The sequence below is a fragment of the Cydia amplana genome, chromosome 5, assembly GCF_948474715.1.
Source record: "Cydia amplana chromosome 5, ilCydAmpl1.1, whole genome shotgun sequence".
Classification (NCBI taxonomy): domain Eukaryota; kingdom Metazoa; phylum Arthropoda; class Insecta; order Lepidoptera; family Tortricidae; genus Cydia; species Cydia amplana.
In genome coordinates, this window is record NC_086073.1 from 2,355,757 (window position 1) to 2,375,220 (window position 19,464).

At 36.6% G+C, this 19,464-nt stretch overlaps 1 protein-coding gene across 1 annotated transcript in view; it reads left to right on the plus strand.

Annotated features, from left to right (window-relative positions):
- LOC134647791 (transcription factor Sox-21-B-like) overlaps positions 1–19,464 on the plus strand; it is an 82,007-nt gene that overhangs the window by 45,384 nt on the left and 17,159 nt on the right. The window lies entirely within an intron of this gene.

Sequence of the window (19,464 nt, forward strand, 5' to 3'; positions counted from 1 at the left end):
GTTTCGTTAATAAAATTAGTTGTAAACGTAAATGCTATAAAAAGGAGCGCAGTTTAAAAATAGTTTTTCTACTCCCGTACTTTTATTTGTCATTTAAAAGGTCGTACACACCACGCGGTATCTTTTTGGTACTTTTTCGATACATCGTGTAATCACTAATCACCACTTAAAAAATATTGTATGAAATACATTGTTGCCATGCCAACCTAATTTTAATTGTCATCTCTGACAGATGAGTACTAACTAGTAGAAACAATAAAATTGCTTCAGAAGTCAGAAACGCGCATGTGACACCCGTAATATAGCAAGATCCATAGACTACGAACACCGCTTAGCGTTGCTTGTTAGTCTCTATAGGCTACTGTGGCCAAAATCGAGAAAAAAACTGTCCAAAATTGAAATTTAACTAAGAGCAAGTACCAGGGCCTCATGAGTTACAAGAAGGTGTCGCTGACCAACCGGCCGTGGGGCGCGGGGCGCGGTGGCCGGGTCGCGTATCTTAGCTGTATACTTTTGGTTTGTTTACCTACATATGTTCTATATGATTCCACACTTGTTTAAAGTATTATTTTTGTTGAATGAAAAATATTTGTTAAAGGGTATAGCCGGGTAAGCATGGCCAAACTGCCCTTAGCGAAAAAAACAATTTCCTTTTACTGGATTATTAACCTATGTATATGTAGTGCTTTCACCAAATATTAAGCCTGAAATGCTTCAGATTTAAAAAAAAAATGCAAAAAAAGAAAAATCATTTTTATTTTATTACCGCCAAAGTAATAATCCGATTTCTTTGTAATTTGGGTATGTTGTATATACAATTAAGGTCGCTTTCTGAAAAAAATAATATTGAATTATCTCTTAAAATAATAGTAAAAAATTGAGATGAAAATTTTCAGAAAAATAAAAAAAATACGTGCGAGATAGCGACAGTTACCAAATTTACATATTTTATGTAGAATTTAATAATGTTTAACATATATTTTTTTCAAAAATTAAAATCGGGATTAACAGTGTGAAAAACTCGAATTTGTAACATCCCATAATACTCTCTCTTCATACAAGCAAAGCTAAGTAGTCATAAACGAATGAAGTATATTGTGAACGCAGTCTTTACGAATTTGAATTTAGAATGTGACGTATTTTATTCATCAAAGGAACAGACATTTTTCAATCGTTAACGCTCTGTATAAAATTCGTGCCTATTTTCCTGTTCCCGCGCTTTTTTTAGGGTTCCGTAGCCAAATGGCAAAAAACGGAACCCTTATAGATTCGTCATGTCTGTCTGTCTGTCCGTCCGTATGTCACAGCCACTTTTCTCCGAAACTATAAGAACTATACTGTTGAAACTTGGTAAGTAGATGTATTCTGTGAACCGCATTAAGATTTTCACACAAAAATAGAAAAAAAAACAATAAATTTTTGGGGTTCCCCATACTTCGAACTGAAACTCAAAAATTTTTTTTTCATCAAACCCATACGTGTGGGATATCTATGGATAGGTCTTCAAAAATGATATTGAGGTTTCTAATATTATTTTTTTCTAAACTGAATAGTTTGCGCGAGAGACACTTCCAAAGTGGTAAAATGTGTGCCCCCCCCCTGTAACTTCTAAAATAAGAGAATGATAAAACTACAAAAAATATATGATGTACATTACCATGTAAACTTCCACCGAAAATTGGTTTGAACGAGATCTAGTAAGTAGTTTTTTTTATACGTCATAAATCGCCTAAATACGGAACCCTTCATGGGCGAGTCCGACTCGCACTTGGCCGCTTTTTAAATCTCTGAATGCCGTTCGCCCTAGCCGCATACAGCCACGGAGTTTAAGGTCCGCGCTCAGCGAAATAAGTCGCGTTCTAAATTCAAATTGCGTTGGGAATATAACTTTCTAGTATAACGTTCAAGTTATTTTGTATGAAGAGAAGGTATTATGGGATGTTACAAATTCGAGTTTTTAACACTGTTAATCCCGATTTTAATTTTTGAAAAAAATATATGTTAAACATTATTAAATTCTACATAAAATATGTAAATTTGGTAACTGTCGCTATCTCGCACGTATTTTTTTTATTTTTCTGAAAATTTTCATCTCAATTTTTTACTATTATTTTAAGAGATAATTCAATATTATTTTTTTCAGAAAGCGACCTTAATTGTATATATAACATACCCAAATTACAAAGAAATCGGATTAGTACTTTGGCTGTAATAAAATAAAAATGATTTTTCTGTTTTTGCATTTTTTTTTTAAATCTGAAGCATTTGAGGCTTAATATTTGGTGAAAGCACTACATATACATAGGTTAATAATCCAGTAAAAGGAAATTGTTTTTTTCGCTAAGGGCAGTTTGGCCATGCTTACCCGGCTATACCCTTTACAAATTTGTTTCAAAGTAAGTGCTTGGTCGTAGAAAAAGTATTGTATGCAACGTTGTTTAACTGAGTCAAAAAATACTCGCGGCGTCTTTATTAACAATTTTCGGCTTCGCCTCAAATTGTTACTCACGTCACTCGCCTTTTTTGACCCCTGTTAAACAACGGTTGCATAAAATACTATAACAATTTACAATTAAGAGAAGAATAAAGAATATTTACTAAAATTTGATATATCAGTCAGCATTCGCACTCGTAAAAAAAGTTCTAACAATTACGTAAAGGTATTTATAAAAAAATCAATTGTTTGGCTCCAAGTGTAATCAGACAATCGCTCGAAAACCTTTAACTGCCCCTTGATTACATAGAACAAGAGGCCAATTCGAACATACATTGACATCAGAATGATATTTTAGTCATTGTTATTCAGTGATCGTGCATCTCGCCCGCGCCAATACGTATAAGGAAAGGACAATTACGACCGAAATGCACGATAACTCAATGACATCAATTAGATGTCATTCTGATATTCGTACGTTCGAATTGGCTTATAAACCCGAATCTGTCCAACAATGTAAGCCGTAATAAACAGTTGGCACGTTTTATAAAGTATCACAGGCATCGTCAACCTTTACAATACATAATGAAAGGCCGGGCTAAATCGCCCGCTCCGTGACACCTGCCTACGCGTTTTGTACGAAAATTGTAAAATGTTTAATTGTATAGAAATATTTGTGGTTTGAAACTTTTTAATGGAACTTTATCGTAGCGTTTATGCAATAGCTTAATGTATTGCAATTGTCTTTGAATGGCAAGCCGTACAAATGTTCTTTTTAAAGCTGTTTCAAACAGCTGAGTAGATGTCAAACTATTACATCAATCTGCAATTTGGACCGATTTTTTTTGTCACGAATAAACGCTCTCTATTCTCTATATTATATTCTCTATTCTATTCTAATTTCATTTTGTTGCTGATTCGATAAAATTTGGTGGATAGAGATGGTACCTATAGTTTTCGTAACTCTTCGTAACTCAACGGAAAATTATGTTGATTTGACATATACATATGTCGATTTCGAGTACAGATGTAGTCCTGATTGTATTCCATCGTATTTTCTCGGAAACGTTCGTATGTGTCATGCTACTTCAGTCAATCTCACAATCACCTTAGTGCAGCGGTCGGCAACCCGCGGCCCGCGGGCTGCATGCGGCCCGTGAACCTGTCACTTGCGCCCCGCGAGCCTCCCTGGCTATTTTGTATGTAATATTGACAAACGACAATGTCTAGTCTAATCATAAATATTAACAAAGTGCGGCCCGCGTCAACTTCGTTAACTACTATGTGGCCCTTGGCTGCTAAAAGGTTGCCGACCGCTGACCTAGTCTATTATACATATAATAGATGTATAATCTGTGACCTAGAAGGCACATTTTACCGTACCTAAAAGTTGTAAATACTTATGGCGTTATTCATAAATGGGTGCTAACCTAATCAGTTGATTATCGTCGTCTGTCCCTATCTGTCGTTATGCCATAGCAGTGGTTCCTAACCTTTTCAGTCCGGTCACCCCTATGACTAACTAGGGAACCGGATTTTACCCCTCCTCCCAATGGTAATAAAAAATAAAACGTGTACGTTTGTTGTATTGTTAAATTAGGTTAGCTTATTACCCCCGTAAAATAGCAGTTTAATAGTTAATTACCCCCAGGTTAGGAACCACTGAGGCAAGAGGGCCAAACGACGATCATCAGCTGATTAAAGGCACATTTAGACGGTGCACGAGATCACGGTCTCGTATACGATTTTAGTTATATTGCGGACCATTGAGGTTACATCAATTCAGCCGACCGATCAAATGACGCAATGTAATGAAACTCGCATGCGAGTTCTCACACCGTCTAAATGAGCCCTAACTTAGCAGACATTGAATAATTTTACGGTTTAGACTCACTTGTTTACTTGTTTAGCAGACGTTTATGAATAAGGGGGTTAAGGTGACAGTCCATTTCCAACCGCAGCTGCACTACTGTTCATTTTACTATGGAAATTGACAGTAACGGCGACGCGTTCAGTACCAGTAGTGCAGCTGCGGTCAGAAATGGAATGTTACCCTTATTAGATACTTACATACAAATATTGACGCTGTCTCACTGATTCAGACATATCAAAGTCAAAGTTACGTAACTACTGTAACTATTACTCCACTGGGTTGATCTGACCCCTTGGTGAGAGCACTAATCGTGGGCGGGGCGCACGTGTGGACCGACCCTTATGTAAGGGCAACCACACACTGGCTTTTAAGTTAATTGGTGTTGCGGGGCTGACTAGTGCAGTGGTTGGTGTCAGTAGCGTGAAGGTCTGGGTTTGATTTGAAGGATATTGACCTTTGCCTTGCCCTTGGGCTTATTGAGCCGTAAAAAAATATCTAAATGCGATATAAACTTAAGCAAAGTAAGTTTTATATTTTTAGGGTTCCATACCCAAAGGGTAAAAACGGGACCCTATTACTAAGACTCCACTGTCCGTCTGTCTGTCTGTCACCAGGCTGTATCTCATGAACCGTGATAGCTAGACAGTTGAAATTTACACAGATGATGTATTTCTGTTGCCGCTATAACAATAAATACTTACTAAAAACAGAATAAAATAAATATTAAAGTGGGGCTCCCATACAACAAACTTGATTTGCCGTTTTTTGCGTACCTAATGGTACGGAACCCTTCGTGCGCGATCCGACTCGCACTTGGTCGGTCTTTAAATCATATTTAATTGAAAATGAGTTCGATATTCAATACGTCTCATATTTTTGAAGGAATTTCAGTACGTCTTATTCAGAGATGCGATTTATTTGAAATACTTCTATTTAAAATGCAAATACAAAATGCAAAATACCTATTTTGTATTTTGCATTTAAATGTCTTTTAGTAAAAAACATTTTGTATTTTATTTGAAATACTTTTCGAGATGTATTTTGCATTTTTAATATTCATTTCAAAATGCAAAATACTTTGTGATTAAGTTTAGCCAACATTACCAGTCAAACAAAATGAAATGAACGAATGACGCTTGTATTGCCGAATTTGACCGATAGAGGCGCCTGCTAGCGCCTGGCGCCAGCGCCAGGTATTGTTAAAAAGCGTAATAAATAAAAATTGATGTTTATTTCTTTCACATACACACTGCCTGTAAATCTTAATTTAGTGCATGGTGCATGCTAATTGCTATTAGCAAACTTAATTTCGTATGCCCTTGGGTACGACATAGTGGAACAATTTTTCTTTTTTACCATCATATGCAATATCATGTTGTGTACACCTATGATCGACGAATAAAGCATTTGTATTTTGTATTTGTATTTTTTTTTCACTTTTTAAAAATACCAGTCCAGTTGTTATTAATAAAAGAAAAGTGTAATAATAATAAAATAAGAACTAGATGCACAATCAACCGAAATAAATGGCCACACAAGTTACAAAATGGAGCCATGGCTCTCTTTTCGTTAGTCTAGTTTTTTACATTATTTTAAGTGAGTATTATTCTCTTTATTCATTTTTCGTCTTAAGTTAGGTTTTATTACAATATGGATATAAAATTAAAATATAAAAACACTTACAAAAACAATATAAAAATATTATAAAAAACCTAACCTAGGGTGCCGCCAGCAGCGGGGCAAGGCCCAAGCTGGCGGTGGTCAGGGCCACAGAGAGAGGAACCGGCGGACTATCCGCGCCGTGTCCAAGATCACCGCCTTCTGCATCTGGCCCTTGATCCAACCACCTAGCGAGAGTCTCTCAAGATGTTGGTCGAGACTCTTCGCTATTAGACGAAGTATTATTATTATTAATAACAGAATTTATTGATACGCGTACTGATAAATATGACCAAAACGTCATGCATAAAGTGCCATGTTATTAGACGTTTTTGTTCGGCTCGGCATTGTGTCTCTATTTCTCACGACAAATACCTAAAATAAATAAAAATATCTGAGATTTGGTCAAAAGGTATTTTATTTTGAAAAAGTATTTTGAAAATACCTATTTTGCATTTCGCATTTGAAATACATAACGCAAAACTAATTTGGTATTTTGCATTTGAAATAGTAAATCTGAAAAGTATTTTGCATTTTGTATTTAAATGCTTTTTTTAAACCATTTTGTACATCTCTGGTCTTATTCTCATTTAAGTTATTATAAATTGACATCTTTATTTATTTTCTTTGAGATATATATTATTATTTTGACGACCTCCTAACCTAGTCGATAATAACTTGCATACGAAGCAGGAGGTCCCGGGTTCGAATCCGGGTATAGGCATTAATTTTTGTGTATATCACAAATATTTGTTCATGAGTTATGGACGTTTTCTAACCACGACGTTTACATAATGTATAATTTTATTCCCAGAAATCAGTTTTATTTTTCAAAATTGTAATAAATTGTAATTGGCATTACTGATTTAAAACCATTTGTTTTGCCACCATTTCCAAACCACCGAGCTGTCAAATTTAACTTCAGCCGCGGTCGTAGGACTCGTAGGCGGGGCAGCACGTGTGCAACGGCCCTTAGCTAAGGGCGGCCTCACACGGGCTTTTAAGTTAATTGATGTCGCAGTCTCGCAGTCGCAGTTGGGGTGAATAATTAATCTTTAAAATTTAATTTCGGTGTAATGTGTTGTTGTGGTCGAGTTTTTGTGTTGTTATAATTTATTTTCTTGTTTGCTGGTTTTTTGTACTGATAGTACCTATATAAACTTCGACTTTGGGGCTAAGTATTCATAAATTACGTCATTTCAAATTAGGGGGGACATTCTGGACATCGGATGATGGTAACATGACGTAGGAGGAACCGGAGTCATTCGAAGCATGATTTTAGGGGAGGGGGGTCAAAAATCGTCAAAAATAGATGACGTAATTTATGAACAGCCCCTATTACTGGTGTTGTATGTTTGTGGCAGTGGTGTAAAAATACTGTATCTACTATACTGTCGTCCGCGGTATTTCCGGACCGATACAACCTTTGAATTTTCAAGAAAAGAGCGTACTCCCATCTTAACGGCCGACAACGCACTTGCAATTCCCTTTGCTCAAAAATATCTGAACCCGCACTCTTAACGCTTTGACAATAGAGGCGCGTTTAGATATTTGTGAGCACCTTGGCTGCTCCGATATATCTGATGTCGACTGTACATAGGCATAATATGTGACGTTATCTATGAGAAGGGACCTTATTGTCGATGGCGCTTACGCCATTATTAACGATGCGCCGATATAATTACAATGCCGCGCGGCGCTGTGCGGCGTAAGCGCCATCGATAATAAGGTCCCTTTTCATAGATAATGCCCCATATAGGCGTTATTGGGTGCTCAAGTTTCATTTCGGTCACTCTTTTCCATTTTTAATATTTTAGTTGAAAATTCATTTTGAAAAATGTCCCTTCCATTTACAACTAAACTACCGTAAATACACATATCTACTGTACTAAGAGCCCTATAAAAGGGCCATTGCACACGCGACGCACACGTGCCGCTAAAGGCTCGCCCACACTGACACATTAGCTCAAATATAGGGTACGTTCACACTAAGGGTCACCACATATCTTTCATTCGAAAACATACTGATTACTGACGTTTTGTGCAAGTATGTGTACAGTTTTTAAGTAGGTATGTGTGACATTTGAGACGGTTGATTGTAAAAAGTAAAATAAATTGTAACAAAATATAAAATGTAGATTTTCAAGTGTTTCCACCTGTCCAATTTCTTTGTCCAATATGTATTTTGTCTCACATTTTGCTTAATGAGAGAGTGGATGCAATTACATTGGACAAATATATTGAACAGATGGTAACACCCTAAACAATGATATTCAATTATTTCGACCAACAAGTTTGCAAGTAAATTTCAAGCATGTCAATTATTTAACAAAAATCTGCACATTTTTGAATATATCGCGTCCCTGACCAGGCATAATATAATGTTTCTAAAAAGTTAGGTATAGTTTGTCAAAGGACTGTCTCATTTCAAACAAAGACTGAGAGAATCATACTATCTTTGTCTTACACTAGTACTAGCACCCAAAAGAAAAGGATGAGTATACATAGTTTCCTTGGTTCTTACTGACTGACACTGACTTTTCAGAAAAAAAGTGCTCTGATGTTTTTGTGACCCTAAGGGCTCATTTAGACGGTGTGAGAACTCGCATGCGAGTTTCATTACATTGCGTCATTTGATCGGTCAGCTGAATTGATGTAACCTCAATGGTCCGCAATGTAACTAAAATCGTATACGAGTTCGCGCGCCGTCTAAATGAGCCCTTATAATACTGTATAGCATTAGGATTGGTATACATTGAGGTCGCTAGGGTGTCGGCACACGCTCCCAGCAAGCCAATTTAGAAATAATTGATGGGTTTTCGGCTAATAAGTGTTGACATAATGATATGTGTTTTAGACATATATCATACGACCAATAATATGGAAAACCCGTCAAAATAACATCGATTCGAAAAGAAGGGGGTCGATAGGGAAAGACAAACTCTAGCACGAAGAAAAAGCATGATACAATTTATTTTCTGATTTATTTTATTCATACCTATTTTAATTACGTATGATGTAAATTGGTATTGTTCAGAGCTCAGTAGACACATTTCGCATGCACCAATCAGCGTGAGCGATCAAGGTTGTATCAAAATAAGATCAAAATCGTAACAAGTTGTTAAATGAAAATCGAACTTTAACCACAGAATAAATAATAGTACTAGGTACAGAAGGTTCACTCTCTAACAAAACCTGTCTATTATGACAGATATGACCGCTAGTATAGGTGACGCAAGCGCGAGCAGGCGTCCGTTCCGTAGCGGCGCGCGGCATCTACTATGGCTAGACACCAAAATTGGTGTGGGCCGCATGTACTTGTAGAGACGCGACGAAATGGCGAAGTGAGCCACGCCACGCGGAAATATGAAATTAGATCTAATACGTTGGCGCAACATTTGAATTAATTCCTTGTGTTTGTACATCTTACGCAGCGTACAACGTAGGCGAACAACACGCGAACGCGAAGCGACGCGATGCGGCGCGGGGTGAATCAATCCTTTGATACATATAGAAGTGTCCTACGTGGGCGATCTCGTTGCGACTTGCGAACGCGAACGCCTTGGGCCCGCCGCGCCGCGCCGCATCGCGTCGCGTTCGCGAGTTGTTCGCTTACGTACACAGACTTACGTAAGACGCAGCTTTAGGAAATATTCAATAGGTCTGAAATAACCGGCACATATTTTAATTTCAAACAAAAGATGAATGTTTTTCTTCTACAGCCACATTCTTCAATACAAAGTAATTGTTCCAATTCAATTTATAAATTCAAACAATTGAATACGATGTAACACCTCTAGGTTAAAAAAGTCTTAAATACTTATTAAATATAGTACAGATAATGCCTTTTATCACATGAGACGTTACGTATTATGTACACAGTGCTCGCCTGACTAAACAGTTTCATAATTAGGTTATTGTTTCGCAACCTGTGTTCTGTGCTGTTTGTAAAGTAAATTGTATGGACGGCCTACGTAGATACATGTTTTCAATGTAATAATGCTAATTGACGCAGTCTGGTCGATTATTCTGATGTTTGCTCAGTATTGTTCTGAGAACAATTGTTCCAAATGATTAATGTCTTTTCATTAAAAGTAAATAACATTTATATTATTTATAATGTTTCTTTTCATTATGTATAACAAAGTGCTTATTGACTGTATTGTTATGTGGTATGTATAGCGCGGAGTCCGTTTTCGGATTATTCTTTTTTTAAATGATTTTATGGTTAAGTACCCGAAATTTATGTGGCGAAAAAAATCACACTACGACCAGAGAACTTGACGAAATCTCGAAGCATACACTAGCCTTTATTTTTACAATACACGTACATTATCGACATCGTAGGTATTTCGGTTCCTTTAAAGTACTTTGGCAAGCCCCATTTGCACATCAGCCACTTAATTTTACGAAAGCGACTGTCATCTGATCTTCACTCCCAACGGAAAAACTAGGCCTTATGGAAATCAATTCGGTTTACTGACGATGTTTTTTTTTTCACCAATAATCAATTAGTAACCAATCAAATATCACTTTGTACATAAGTTTCAAGAAACTAATTGGTTACATACGTTCGATCCACGTTCTGTTTGAAAGACCCTCGCCTATAACCGCTAACAATTTTTTGCTGTAGGTACCTATTTTATGTTGGTACTAAATGTCAAAATTTTAACATAACTCAAAATGAACTCTAACACCATAGTTGCAACAAATAAATGATTTAATAAACTAGAATATGCGCATGCCAAAAGTTTTGAAGAAGAAGAACTTAACAAATCGTTAGGTATACATACCTATATATCTGAAAGAAAAGAATATATGCCATTAAACCGAACCTACCACACGCGCTGGAGGCATCGTTATCTTGAAGTCTGTTATATTTAAACCGAATGAAACAAGTGGCAAGTACAATAGAATAGAACCAATATCGTACACCTGTGTCAACGTGGCAAATAGCTGTACTATAATAGCACCTCACTTTATTATTGGTAGACCTTATGTCTACGTAAGAAGGGTTATGACCGGTCAGTTAATAATGGCAACGGTACAGTCATTCTGCGGAAGAATTATTCAAGAATGTACGCTAAGGGTGAGTCTTTAATCCCATAAGGAGGTTTTTGAAATCATGCGTAGCAGATAGAGTGATAAAGGCAGTCCTCAATAGATGGTAGAAACAAAAAATGCTGAGTTAAAATAATTGTTGATACTTTGTAATTTTAGTCGCCATCGTCATTCACTGTAAACTTTAGTTTATTTCTAGAGATTTTCTCTAAGCCCGTAAGCCCGCATATGTGCTGATGCGAATAGAAAATGTTACCAAACACAGATGTTTTCAGTAAGTAATATCTTGAAATCTAAGTTCTAACGCCATTCATACAAAATATAGAAACATATATGTACATTTGTGTTATGTTACAGTTCGGTTAAGGAAATTACAACAGTCGAATTGACGGTTACGCACTTAAATCCGTTAACAGCTTACAAAATGAGAACGGTCTCTCTCTTCTTCCTCGCGTTGTCCCGGCATTTTGCCACGGCTCATGGGAGCCTGGGGTCCGCTTGGCAACTAATCCCAGGAATTGGCGTGGGCACTAGTTTTTACGAAAGCGACTGCCATCTGACCTTCCAACCCAGAGGGTAAACTAAGCCCTTATTGGGATTACTCCGGTTTCCTCGCGATGTTTTCCTTCACCGAAAAGCGACTGGTAAAAATCTAATGATATTTCGTACATAAGTAACATAAGTTCCGAAAAACTCATTGGTACGAGCCGGGGTTTGAACCCGCGACCTCCGGATTGCAAGTCGCACGCTCTTACCGCTAGGCCACCAGCGCTTCTCTTACCGCTAGGCCACTGGCGCTTCTACAAAATGAGAATGGTTAATCATTAATAAACGGACACCATCTGAGTGTACCATCGTACCATCTCAATAAAACCACAGACATACATGCACCCCATTGTCCCCTGATAGAACTCGTACTCACGGAATGTCCTGCGCAAACATTGACTTGACACCATATCAGTTGTGTTGGTCGTATGGTAGCTATCAGTTGCTTGCTTTTAAGAAGTTTAGCTATTTTCGTCCTTTTCGTTCGTTATTAACCCTTTATAGGTCTCAAAAAACTGTCCGTACAGGTACCTAATTGTATCATCTATACTACATGTTTTGCACCGCCTACAACTTATCTGCTTTGCCTAAAGGTTGACTGGTAGAGAATGCCTTATGGCATTAAGTTCGCCTTTTGCACAGTGTGTTTTCTTATGTGCAATAAAGATTAAATAAATAAAAAAGACGACCCTATATCATCATCTTTTTGTATTTTTTACTCGTACATAATTTTTAAGATTATCCTATAGTCTTAAAAATTCAGTATTCTGGCGATGAGGCTTGAATTGAGGATTTTTTTCAGTCTTGCCCGTTAAAGGGTTAAGTAGGTATTACATATGTGACAATATAATTATAGTCACTAGTCTATTTAAACTGTATTGCACAAAAGAAAACCTTAATGTACCTTGCCTTGAGGCATTCTCTACCAGTCAACCTTTGGGAAAAGCAGAAGGGATCAAAAAACTCCAGATGAAACGAAATAAGAATTTCAATTATAATTATGTAGGTATATCTAGTCATCAGGAAAATGAATCAGCACCCGTCTGCCAAAACACTCAAGTTTTTTACTCTGTTTACGAACGAACCACTTCATCCCTTAAATGTATAGATTCGTCACCCTCAAAATAGATCACCAGTCCGACATCCAGCAAATGACAAGCGAAAATTCGCCCAAAAACACAAATTGACGAGAAGGTCGTATGTGCCAGTCCCTGCTGTGATGCTATTGGTTCGCGAGTCGAAGTTTCGGGCTTGGTCAGTGTGACCAGAGGGACTGCCGCGCAAAACAAAATTCGCAAATTGCGGGGATCTTTCTCTTTTACTCCAATGAAGGCGTAATTAGAGTGACAGAGTCTCGAAAAAATCCCGCAATTATGAGCAGTGTTAAATTAGGTACTTAATTTAATTGAATATGGATTGCCGAGGGCAAAGGCGAACTAGTGACCAACCTCTTTTAGATACTTCCATTTTTTTTAATCGCGTATCTTAGGAAAACGACCAGTAGGTACACTGATTGGGCCGATTTATATTTTGTTGTGATTTTTTTATACATTAGGTATAGGTACACTACAGATTGAATAGATAGTTCCCTATTCTGTACAATATACCTACCTAAGCGTAATTTCCTCGAAGGTACGGAAACGTAGGGAATTACATACATTTTATTGGAACAAATTGTGATTTATTATTTATTCCTCCCAGAATTTCTTCAAACCAACCAAATTTTATCAATATCTAACGATAATCGACTACAAAATAAAAATCGACCCGATTACTGTTAACGCGTAATCATAACTGATTGTAACGCGACAGTTCCACTGGTACTTATGTTTTGGGCAAGTGTTAGGTAGGGAATGAGAACAAGACAGTCATGTTAGTGTAGTTACGCCTTTTCGGAGCATGCCGTTGTTACGGGCCTAACAAACCGTGGTTAAATTGATAGATTAGACCCGTTCTGCAAATCACGACACGCTTAATGTTTGCATTGTGCACGTTATTGCTTTTCGGTAATTTCGGGGAATATCCAGCAATTAACGTGTCTAGAAAAGCTGCTATTATAATGTAAGTATCTATAATTATATATTTTTTGCAAATGTATCAGTTTATTCATTGATTTGAAATACGATCAATTATTTATGTAGGTACGTCAGGCCAAACACTTAAAAAAATGGAAGTTTAGTCTTTTCAATTGCATTAATAGTACACATCATTTGTCATTCATCACCTGCATATCTACTTTGTTATCATTCACTGTCCTTTCTTATTACTATGCTTTCTCTTAATTTGGAAAGAAAGAAGTACAGTCAGCTGCAAATTTCTATGCAGGAGAGGAGGGGGATTCAGTTCTCTGCAGCTAATTGTACTGTACACTTGATTTTAATTTCGTGTTTATTTGTATGTAGCCCACACTAATTCATGCATCTCTACTTCAGACCTAGTTATCCAATGACTAATATGCATGATTTTCCCAACAACAATGACACGCCATTTCAGCGTCATTTCCCCAAAAAACGTCCGCCCGCGCCGGCGGCCCGCGCGCAACTGCCAATGTCATGTAAATGACGTCACGCGGCCGGAAGGAGGGGGGCTTCCGGGCGCACGCGATTGGACACTTCCGCTATAATATGGCGTATATAATATGCTAATCATGCTGAGGTTATTTATTACTTTTGTGTTAGGGATGAAGACAAATGTGAAAGTTAATTACGCATATGGAATTTGAACCGCCTTCATAAAACTTAAAATGCCCGTCTAAATGACAAAGTGAGTGTTCTCATGTCCGGTAACATTAGAATACCTACTAGTGTAACTAGTGTTACAGTCAGACAAAGCTAACTCTGCAGCAATTTCGGTAGCACATACATACAGACCAATTCGAGGTTTAGGTTTTCGATCTGTTTCCGATATTATACTGTCCTAGCTGTCAGTGTCAAAAGTGACATTTTTGGTTGAAGAAATGGTTTTCTTATACATGTATATGTATCATCAAAAAAAGTTATGTAATCTTAACTATAGAGCCCGTACCATGAGTCACTGACAGTGTCAAAACTGCTACGCTATCGAGATCGTAATTTTCTTTCTATATATCTCGCTCGCACTAATATGCGTATACGAGCGAGATGCATAGAAAGTAATAGCGCTACAGGTTACGAGAATAATGCAACAAATCTTGCTAGTTTAGATAAATTCCTGAGAATACACATTATGCGAATAAATATTTCCGTTCAATAGAACCCAGTAGGAGTAGGAACCCAGCCCTCTTTGTTTTTCTTCCATTTCAGATTACGGACTAAGGAGTAAGGACCGATATTCTTGTTATTCCGAATAGAGATGGTTTCAAAATGCAATACGATTTAAATTCTTAATTTCCATAAATGTGACATAACTTTAATAATTGTTCTAAAGAATAGAAGCATATTGTGTTTTTTTATTAACTAGGTTTTTTTTTAGAAAAGAACATGTTAAAAAATATTAAAGCTCATAGGCGCATCACATAATACGACGAAATTTTTTTTCAGAATTCAGCAGTAAATCACTATTGTCACATCAAATATTATCTTTGGCACCTGTTATTTTTAAATGAAAAATCTCTATGGTCACGGAATATTTGAATTTAAGTTAGATTCAGATTCGTGCGATTAGATTTCAGCTCTGACTTTATGAAAAAAATCGTGTGTGATATCCCTTAAAATTAGAAAATGTCTATGAAGTTCGTTATAATTTTCGAACACACCCAAATTCGAAATAGTTCGAAACATTCCAAATTCAAATTCACACCTCAGACTGTAAGCCCTCTCCTAACGGCCGGCCAGAGCTCATATTACAATCGCTCGCCAAGCGCTGGTGAAATGATAGCTCAAATGAACCAGTATAAAAGCATTCCCCGGTCAAGCATAGTAAGTATGGATCTCTGTTTCACAGTTATATTGGTCCGTCTAAGTGTTCGATTTGGTTGTTCTCTGTAAGCAATGACAACGCAAAGCCTGAGCACCAATTAATTATTTCATTGTGCTCGAATACCGCTTGCATTACCAAACCATAAAGGCATAAGTAACTAAGAAAAGGCGTATGCGACCAAGCATTTATAGGAACTTACGACGTTTTGGCAGTCATACATTGGTCACTGGAGGACCATTAACTACCGGTCAGTTCCTTAGAGGTGTTTATCAAACATGCCTTAGTTGGGAGTTCATTTGACGTGCTATGAATGTAGTGGGACAATTTTAATTGGTACCGAGTTAACTGACGGTAAAGTTTGTGGGAGTAGCTTTCTATTCCTCTGTATTTATTTTTGATTCGTTGTGTTGTTGATCAATTTAATTAAATGAATTGACAGTTAAAATGTATAAATATTGGAACAGTCTGCATTAGAAACCCTCAATGGACTTCATTTCGCTTAAATATTCCTGTGAGCTTCAGAAATAATAACAGCCATCCAAAATTTAATCGAGACTACAATTCGATTTAGCTTATTCATAGTTATATCGAAATGTATTTGTAGAAAGTAATTACGTTTCGTTTAATTGGCAATCTCCGAAAGTAACACCTACAGAATAAACAGGAAAATCGGGTTCGTTATAGAGGAGCTCGAATTCCATCCAGTTAATTTATTTATATTTACACTCGACGTCCTAATCGGCAATCGATGTCAAACGTTCGCTCTCTATTAAATAATTCGCTGAGTATCTCGTCGAGTTAGAATAGGTACCGAATTAGGATGTCAACGTACACTCACATTCGAAAATCGAACGCGAAGATTCGAATTTTGAATTTAAATAAAAATATGACGCCCTCACGGTGACGTCGAGTCTACAATTTATTACGATCGCCGACAATTTTTATTTGCAACGAAAAAAGTGTGAGTGGAATAGGAATTAAGGTTGAGAATGGCTTGATTGGGGTGCAGGGGCGTTTGTAAGGGACGATCGGGTTTTTTATTATTATATTTTATAATTAAATCCGCTGTCATCTCTGTGGTATTTTCTAGTCTGTCTGCTATTGGCGTGAAAGTGATGAATTTTCTCCTTCAATCTATTGAAGGGTTTTATTAATTTTGAACGGGACGCTTTCTGGTCTCGGGAACTCTATTTAATGAAGTGTTCCGTGGAATGCTTGAGCGGATGATAATACTCACAATTTGTTTTGTGTAATTGTTCTAATTCGACATAATGTAATACTGATTCTAATGAGCTTTCAAGATTACTTTTTAGACTTACCATTGATCCATTTGAAATTTTACTTAAGTATTTTGAAGAGTAACTACAATCCCATCAAAAACATTACATGTAAAAAGGTGCAAGTCTCGCAACGCTTTTACTACAAAAAAGTTTTGATATGTAATGTGAAACCAAGTCGGTTATTTTAATCAGTGCCAGGGGGTGTTAAAACCGTATCAATAAGATATCTTTAATTTGTAATACGTATAATGACTCGGCCATCGCACGGCTGCGTAATGACAAAAGGATCATCGTCACCTATTAAAAATAATTCTAATTGAACATAACGCTAGCGCTAATTGCAGTTTGAGCATTACACATATTTACGAGTACGGTACGAGTAAAGCATTATGTGCGATTGCCAAGTCATATATGTATTACAAATTAAAGATATCTTATTGATACGGTTTTAACACCTCCTGGCACTGATTAAAATAAACGACTTGGTTTCACATTACATCTCAAAACTTTTTTGTAGTAAAAGCGTTGCGAGACTTGCACCTTTTTACATGTAATGTTTTTGATGGGATCTCATCTCTTTTTGTAGGCAGTCCTTCTTTTCGGGTACTCATACCCATACTATGTATACACATATCATAACTAAACATATCTTCATTCAGACTCACATCGTACATCGTAGTGTACCTTTACTTTACCTACTATTTGTAGGAACTGCAACAGTAACTTTGTAATATCATATATTTATATGGGATTACAAACTTACTTATGCAGTTCTTAGATCTTTAAAACGTGACTGATATTGCAATATTTTTAGGTTTACCCTTTATGTGGACAATAAACCCTAACTCTGTACCAAATTTCAGCTCTCTGAGTTTATGGGAAGTACTAATTCTATTCTGATGATCATGAGTGAATGAATGAGTGTCATAAATGCGAAACTTTGCTGTCGCTTAACTTCGGAACTAAATGACCTACAGACTTGAAATTTTGGATTTTAAGTATGTGATTATAGATTACTGGATGACGAAAATTTCTGCGTTCTAGTCTTATCCAGAGGTTCTCAAATAGGGGCCTGAAAATGCGGCGAAATGGTTCCAGTAAAGGATGGTACGGCAGTGTTTGCTTCGCGCTCGACTTGGCGGGGGCACTGCCGTGCCCCCAGATATTTAGGCAGTGTGTGCTCTCCTGGTGTTGTATTTTTTTTTTCTACTTATTTTGATTTTTAAGTATATATTTTGACACAGTAGGTACCTATACAACTAGACACTTTAAAAACCTAAAATCACGATGTAAATTTTTAGACGTAGGTATTTTACGTTCTTTTAGATCGGCTTTATAGTACTAAATTTACTCCCTAATCCCGTTCAACAATGTAACATTGCAGTCCTAGAGATTCAATGCGGTATCTCACTGTCCAGGACATAATGACGGTCCTCCCCACACAATATGCCCATTATAACACGTTATATTATAACGTGCATTGCTGGCTTACCTCTCGGATCTGAAAGGGTCTCCTTTCCGGGTTCTTTTCAATTATTGTGGGACGAATGTGTTAAATTTTACGGAAAATGGATGTTTTCTGGACGATCGGGTGTTTTTCATGTGCGCTCTTTGTATGCAAATCACGTTGGGGCGGTAATGAGAATGGGGAAGTAATATATAAATCTTTTCAAATAGGGGATACCTAAAAAAGTAAAAAGGAAAAGCCGGTTTATACTTACAGTAAATTTTAGTTTTAATAGTGGATATTGATAGATCAAAACTAAAGAAAACGAATGGAAAACATGACAATTTGAAAGCAATCAGAAGTAATGAAAAACTTAAAAAAATATAACACATACCTAAGTAAAACTCTAAACCCTCACAAAAAGTAATCATTTCAAGTAATCATCAGATTTAAAAAAACATGACTGAGTAAAGTACAAAATGTTTATACTGTTTCTCGAGGGTACTTTAAAGTAACAATTTAGGTAAAATAATCGTTATATATGGAATGGATAGTTAAAAATCAGAATGGAAATTGTATAACAAATCTATTCAAAACCAAATCTCAATTGTTTATATAAAAAAATCGTCCTTGGAAAGTTAAATGCTCTAGTGCAGAAACGTATCACTTTCTGCACACCTTTTAGAACAACAATGACCCTCTTGCAGAGCATGCGAAATGAAAAGAAATAAAATTAGAAATATGTATTGAAAGCAGCCAATTATGCGGAATTTAATTAAAAGTTTAAACACGTGCATAAAAAATAACAGAAAATTGTAAACACGACCCGAGCAACTTGACTTAACTTGAAGGATTCCACACAAAACCTTTTAAAGTTACTTTGACGCAGCTAAAACCGGAGTGGTCTCCAAATTGTAATCTCAAATGAAAACATAAAAACTTTCTCAACTTTAGAATTTCATGGGCTCTGTTTTAAAAGTAAAAAAACAGTCTTGGCCGCACGAAATTATTCCTTAAACTAATGTAGTTAAAGCTGTAAGACTTCTCAGGTATATTTTCCGTTTGAAATTAAAGTTAATTAAATTTATCCATTCAAAGCTACACTTTTGGTTCCAGGGCATTTTTGCGGTTTCGCTAGTAAATTCAACCCTTTCTTGCGAGAATTAATTGAGTTTTTGTCGTCGTTGTGGCGGAGGAGACGATCGAAGTTCGCCAGCTATTTTAGGGTTAATAATGCAGCTTTTGAGTTTTGTAAGGGTTCTGCAAA